The sequence below is a fragment of the Nannospalax galili genome, unplaced genomic scaffold (genome assembly GCF_000622305.1).
Source record: "Nannospalax galili isolate Female #2095 unplaced genomic scaffold, S.galili_v1.0 scaffold1508, whole genome shotgun sequence".
Taxonomy (NCBI): Eukaryota; Metazoa; Chordata; class Mammalia; order Rodentia; family Spalacidae; genus Nannospalax; species Nannospalax galili.
Genome location: NW_008358858.1, coordinates 25,660 through 32,492, shown reverse-complemented (window position 1 = coordinate 32,492; position 6,833 = coordinate 25,660). Strand labels below are relative to the sequence as shown.

The window sequence follows — 6,833 nt, the reverse complement described above, 5'->3', positions numbered from 1 at the left end:
CCTGAAGTAGTTTCCTTTGCTGATGTGCTACCTGTAAGATCATGTTTGTGGGCCTGAAGATCAAGACAAGCATCACAGATTCACACCTGAGAGGACTGAGGCACAGCAGTGCTGAGTTCTGCGGGATCAATTTTGTCTTGGGAAATGTTGCTATAGAATAGGCTTACCCTCACTTAAGTAGAAAATCCAATTAATTTACTAGAACACTGCACTGGCAGACTAAAGGCAATTCACTTAATGCTTCCCAGGATCACGTTAGTGCTTTCCCCTCTCCCTCAAATGACAGTTCCATATGACAAAAAGAATTCTAAATGGCACAAACCAGGATAAATGAGAAAAATAAAAGAATAAAACAGTGTCAAAGAAGACCATTAATTAGAAAGTCCTCACAGGAACAAACACTTCCAGAAAAATCCTGTTCTTGCCTATGTTAGGCAGTTTTTCATTACAAATGTCTGAGGTAAATCCATTTAAAAATAAGGACATTTATTTGGGTTCATGGTTTTCAGATGCTTCATTCCATGGTTGGTTGGTCCCAGTGCTTTGAAGCAGGAGCACATGGCAGAGGAAAGTGTCTCATGGCAGCCAGGAAACCAAAGAGAGAAAGAGGAGAGGCCAGGGTCCCATGATCCCCTTCCCATAACCCCAATGACCTAACTTCTCATTATGCCCACCTTTTCAAGATTCAGCCAGCACCAAAAACTGGGAACCAAGCCTTTAACACATAGGCCTTTGGGAAAGCCTGAAGATCTAAACTACCACATTTTCCCCTCACTTTCCCAACTGAGCTCATGTCTGGTCAGTCTCCATGTGGAACCTACGTCAGCCTCTGAGTTCAGCCACCAAATAAGTATAAACATGGCTTCTTCCTTCAAACCAACAAATCTGAATTCCAAACTATAATTTGTAGAAATTGAAGGAACTAGGAAGAGTTGGGGGAAAACCCACCTGAAAGGGGCAATGTCCCCTCAACATCTTATTCATCACCTTACTGGGTCAAAACCTAGCCACAAATCTCCACAGTGCTTCTGAGCCTGGTAGCTGTCATTTGTGGAATATGCTTAGTGTTTAGGAAAGTCTGGGAAATACCAGAGTGCAAAAATATCTTCCTTCTGTGAAGGATCCTAAAAGACATGGAGGGAAACTTCCAAATGCTTCATTGAAACTTTCTTTGTGCTTCTGTTTGGTAAACTATCAGGTTCTTCCTATAACTAAGTCACCTATGACCCTCAAGAGGGAAATGGAGCCTGAGACCACCAAAGCTGGAGGGAACCCGAATGCTCATCTCCTCTAGGCCAAACCCCTCTGCCTAGGGGTCTACAAACAAAGAGCCTGAAGCCCACCTGATACCCAGAGAGCTAATGTATTTCTCTCTCTTCTATTTTTGTACAATTTTCCCATGGCACCCAGCTAGAGCATACACACCAGGAATGTCTAGAGGATTTATGAGGCCAAGCCAGCCTTTGGGTTTCTACGGACATCTAAACAGGAAACCCACCCGAGGTAATGCCTTTTCTCTTTGCAGGTTGAATTCCCAGGATTCTTTCACCAGACTGTCCCGGCTGGAACAAAACAAAGACCTGGCACAACCGATGTCCTTAGATCTGAAGGCAGAGGTGCTCTCTCTACCACTTCTCACCTCCTCCCCAGTCCAGGAGGCCCCTGCTCATTTAATGAGAGCAAGATTTTCTTTTCTCAGACATCAACTTAATTATGCTCTATTCTTCTAGTTGCTGGACGAGGTTAGTGAAGAGACATGTATCCCTTGGACCTCCCTCCAGGATTCAAGGTGTTCTCACTTGTGCAAAGTCCGTTATCCAGGCACCCCATTCATGCATCTCCTTTCTTTCTCCACATTGCATTTAGCCCTGTAAGGATACTTTAGGATTGAAGGAAAAGGCGAATTAGGGTTGAGGTGTGGCTTAGTGGTAGAGTGTTTGCCTGGCATGCATGAGGCCAACTTATGTCCCCAGCATCACAGGGGTGGGGGAGGAGTGGCAGCCAGATGCCACTAAGTCCCTCTGTGCTACCAGTCCACATTGTGACTGAATGAAAGGGCACAGCAAGACCATCAAACTGGATTGTTCTGTGGGAAACAGCAGTTTATGGGAGAACAAACTGCTGGACTGCCTCCCAGGATCAGAGAGAGGAGCAGCCAACAGGGAAAGTCAGACATCTTTTATAGGCAGTCAAGTGCTTGAGTAACTTTCCATGTGGAAGGCTGGGCAGTTTAGCTTGAGATTGGTTGGTCTCCTGATAAACAGAGGGACTTTCCTGGGCTAAGCTCAGACCCACCATTTTAGATAACTGGGAGCTGTGGTACCATTTTAGGTGTCTTCCTGCAAGTTAACACTCCAGCCTTTTGTTGATAAGGGGCGATGGTGGTCTTTCCTTATTTAACTACTTTCTGCTGGACAGGGATGTCAGTAAAGAGGGGTGGTCTCGAAAGGCTGGAACATTAGTCTGAAGTGTAAGGTCAGGCAGGCCGGTGGTGGTAGGACACCTGAGACAATTTGGTTAAAAGTATCTGGCTCACTGACTATCGGGTCATCTCACTGATTCTAGCTTGAAAAAATTTAAAAGGTATGGAATAATCATCATTATAAGGAGGATGGATATCCGCAGGCCAAGGAGGAGAAGGAGAAGTAAAGGCAATTGTAGTTAGGCACAAATTATAGGCAAGGAACCAGGAGAAGTCAGAACACGGTGAATTTTAAATGTTCAAATCAGAGCTTCTTGATGAGGGTTTCCAAAAGCATCCGTCTACTGGGTTTCTCCTCATTTTTCTTTTGGCTGCCACGGTTGGACTCAGGATTTACTTCTCAGGCACTTTGATAGTTGTTGGAGTGGCTAGAATCAGAGTGTGAGTTTTCTCCCAAATGTCCTCTAGACAAGGAGGAAGTAGAAATTTAACCATAATTTAATTCGTAGATAAGGATAAAAGTGGATTTTTCCTTTTGGCTTCAGGTAGGCACTGCAGAGTTGATTAGGCCAGGATTTGAAGTCTTACACCTGAGCAGCATTTTCTTATTAAGAACAAATCATTAATGAGAAATTATCTAAATAACATCTTATATGAACTTAAGTCTAATGTCTGTGAAGTGCAATCCTTTGAACTCTTACAGAAATATACCAATCATTTTAATCTTTGGTTATACTTTCCTGTTGGGTGTTTAAGACCATGCAGTTGCCCCAAATAAACCAATTTACTTTTCTGTTCCTCAGGGGTCACATGAGCTTGGGAGGAGTCTCTGGCTCCTTTGGCTTTCCTTTTACCAGTTCCATCTATGTGAGGATAAGTCAAAAGGTCCTGCTCGATCATAGCTGGCTTCACTTAGAAGCATGAAGGAAACTTCCTCTGTGTTGACCCTCCTCTTTGTAGACTGGACACTGGTTTGAGTCCTTCTAGTGGGGTCTTTATGGCTTCCCTGAACAGAAGCACAGGTGACTCATCACAGTTACAGGACATTTCAAGATATGTCCCATAGTCCCCTGGGACTTAATCAACCTTGGTAGGCAAGGAACAAAAACTTGTCCCTTTAAGTCCCTCTGACCAGACTATTATAGGCCTCAAAATATAGTTACTAAACACTAGTCTGGTACTTTTAATTACCATGTAATGTGTAGATAAAGCTTGAGCAGAAACTGTACATTCTTTTTTTTTAAACAGGAACTTTTTTATTTGCATTTTTCAGAATACTATACAAAGGGAGTAAAAATCTATTCACACTGCTTAGAAAGATCGTAAGGTGAAAGTTCCCGATGATACGTGCGGTGAAGACCAGGGGAAGAAAATAGGGCCAGTGACCTCTCTCCTCCCTGCAGCCGGTAGGAGAGAGCTTGGCCACTCACACCTTTCCAAAAGAACACACCCCAGTCAAACCAGCAAAGGGAGAAGACAGCTCCTCTCCAGCCCAGTCTCAGGCTCCGGGCCCCACTTCTCCTCATGCTGAGGAGACAGCGCCTGCAGCTGCTCCTTCCACTGCCCTTCTTGGGCAGAGGTCCTGCACCGCTCTGGAACCCACCAACCTCATGTGGAGGTGGCCTCAAGGCCCCTCACGTGCATGCCACACAAGATGCACTGCCCCAGCACAGTCTGCACAAAGACACAAGGTAAGGGGCTGAGGAAGGGCCCCACTGCCTCTGTCAGTTTCCTCACACCCCTGCAGAGGGAAGTGTCAAAATTGGGCCTGGGCTTCTGATGGCTCACAGCCTCTTCCAGACATGCACACCCCTCATGCCAACCAGGAGTTCAAACCCACAGACGCCTCCCTTCCCTATCACCACCATTCATGGGCAAATTAACCTTCCAAGTCATATCCACTCCTAGCCCACATCCCAAAGGAGGTTGGGGCTAGCTTCTCTCCAGGCCTCTTTTACACCATTGGCTGCTGCTATCCAGCCCACTCTAAGAGTCAACCCACTATCCACCTCCCTGCCCCTGCCTGAGACTCCCCAGGACCAGGGCAGGGGCATCCTAGCCCTCTACCTCCAGACCAGGGGTCCCTGCCAGCCCTATCTTCCTCTCCTCGCCTTTCCTCCACCCTACGACTCACCCATACCCAAGATGAGTTACAGGGAAGCCACTAAAACCTGATACTTGGATCAGACAGCTCTCTACGCAGATGGCTGAGGCAGTGCCACACATGAGTTTCCAATATTCACAAAACAGTGAGTTTCACCCTACAGACTGAAGAAGTGAAGAGAAACTGTAGAAGCTTGACCGTCCCTCTGCCTCTTCCTGGGGGCTAAAGTGCTATGCCTGCCTGAGGGTAAATAACCCAACAGGAATTTCTCCCTGGCTTCCTATTCCAACCTCCCAGGTCCATGGTCAGCCAGGGGAGCTCAGCCTCTTCCATGACCACCCCCATGGTGTCCTATTCAAAAGGCAAAAGGAAAAGGTCAAAAACTTCAGAATGGGTTAGAGCCTAAGGGCCTTACCCTAACCCCACTACAAGCTACTCCAAGTTGGCTACTGGGGAACAAGGGGGAAGCCAGACCAAGGGTGCACCCCCACTTCCGGCAGTGTCAGAGGCTCCTGTCTTCAGCATCACAGCAAAGGCCTTCCACCCTTTCCCTGCCAACCAGGCTGGGGAAGGAGCTATACCCTCAGTACTTACTGATTCCAAATATCCGGACTCCATGGAGCTGGGGCAGCTTGGGGATGAGCACACCCCATCAAGGGCACCTTGTTGAGGATGAAATGGACTTGGTCATACTTGGTGTAGAAGTTGGTGAGGAGGTACAGCACAATGGGTATGATGGTCAAGGATTTCCAAGAAGCAGTGAACTGGACCCCCGTAGTCCATCTGCTCCCAGTGGGTCAGCAACCTTGCTTTGCACTGGTCCGGGGTCTCAAAGGTGTCCCTTTCAACGTATACAGGAAGATGTGCATGCCCATGTTGTGGATGAGGTTGGTGAGGGTCCAGGCACACGGACGTTCACGAAAGGGATGCTCAGCAGCACAGCGTGCAGGAGTCCAATGGCCAGCACATAGGAGAGCCAGATGCCGCGGCTGTTCATCACCCGTGTGTTGGGGTTCACCTCACTGGGCGCCGCGGCCACATTCATCCTGCCACCCCTCTGGGCTGCTGCTTGCGTGGGGCCGGAGGTCGAGGGCCGTGGATAGCTGCCTGGGAACCCTGGCAGCAGCTGCTCCAGCAGTTGTTACAAACCAGCGGCAGGGCAGGCACCCGGCTGGCAGCTCTGGCCGAATGCAAACCCATACATTCTTAAATAAACCTTGACTAGACATATATTTTGTTCCTTATGTTAGTCTTTATAAGGATTAATCTAAGGTTTCACTGAAGTTTGACCTTAGGAAATTTAAGATTACTTTAGTAGATCTAGGTACATAGAGGGCTATCCAGAAAATGTAGGAAGAGTGGGCCTAAGTCAGGAAAAAGAGATTGAACATCACAGGTAAGTAGGCATAGCCCAGGAAAGGAACTTAAAATACTTTTTGTAGGTCTGTCTGCAATGAAGGCTGTTATACTACAAACAGAAGCAGTCTCCTTTCTTTCCCAGTCCCCCATACCCTGATTTACAGGTTTTCAAAAGGATGGGGAAAGGGGTCATATCACACACCTATACGCAAGAAATCAGATGATCAAGATTTAGTTTCCTCCTGTACTGCATACATTTGGTTCAAGGAGCTAAAACCTAGTTCCTCTTGAACCAAATTATCTTGTATGGGCAAAAGAAAGTACCAAAAATAACACCTGCATAATACAAAAAAAAAAAACATAAAGGTCATCTTTCAGTAGCCATTGGCACCCCAATACTTGTCTGCATCCATTTAATCCAAGGTTGTAGCTGGGTGTGCAGTACAAACCAGAGGAGTGGACTGAATTTTTTTTTTTTTGGTTGCAACAGTAATTATTATAGCAACAACTCTGTAGCTCCCTGCTCAGACCTTCAATAAACTTGCTTAACAACATTCACAAAAAATTTACCATTTGTTGTGAGAACTCCCCCAAGTAATCAATATGTTACATTCATATATATGTATATATATAGAGAGAGATGTACTTAAAATTAATTTATATATTTGAATAATAGGAACCATGTTGTAAATAAGGATTAAAGATATAACATCTTGACCTGAAAAAATATTTGGGGGTTAATTTAACAGTTTTAACTCGTATGAGACTTTACATATAAGTCAATTTTCTATCAAGTAAATTAATTTTAAGAAACATAAGTTCATGTCGACTGTGTATACATATCTAATTATATATAAGATAGAATTTAGTAGCTAAAATTTTTTTTAAAATATTTTAATATTTTTATGTGTATGAGTGTATTGCCTACATGTATGTGAGTGCACACGT

The 6,833-nt window shown here is 45.4% G+C and overlaps 1 pseudogene; it reads right to left on the bottom strand.

The window, feature by feature from the left end:
* Positions 1-5,109: 5,109 nt before the first annotated feature.
* LOC103725092 lies at positions 5,110-5,678 on the bottom strand (annotated as a pseudogene).
* Between the last annotated feature and the right edge of the window lie 1,155 nt (positions 5,679-6,833).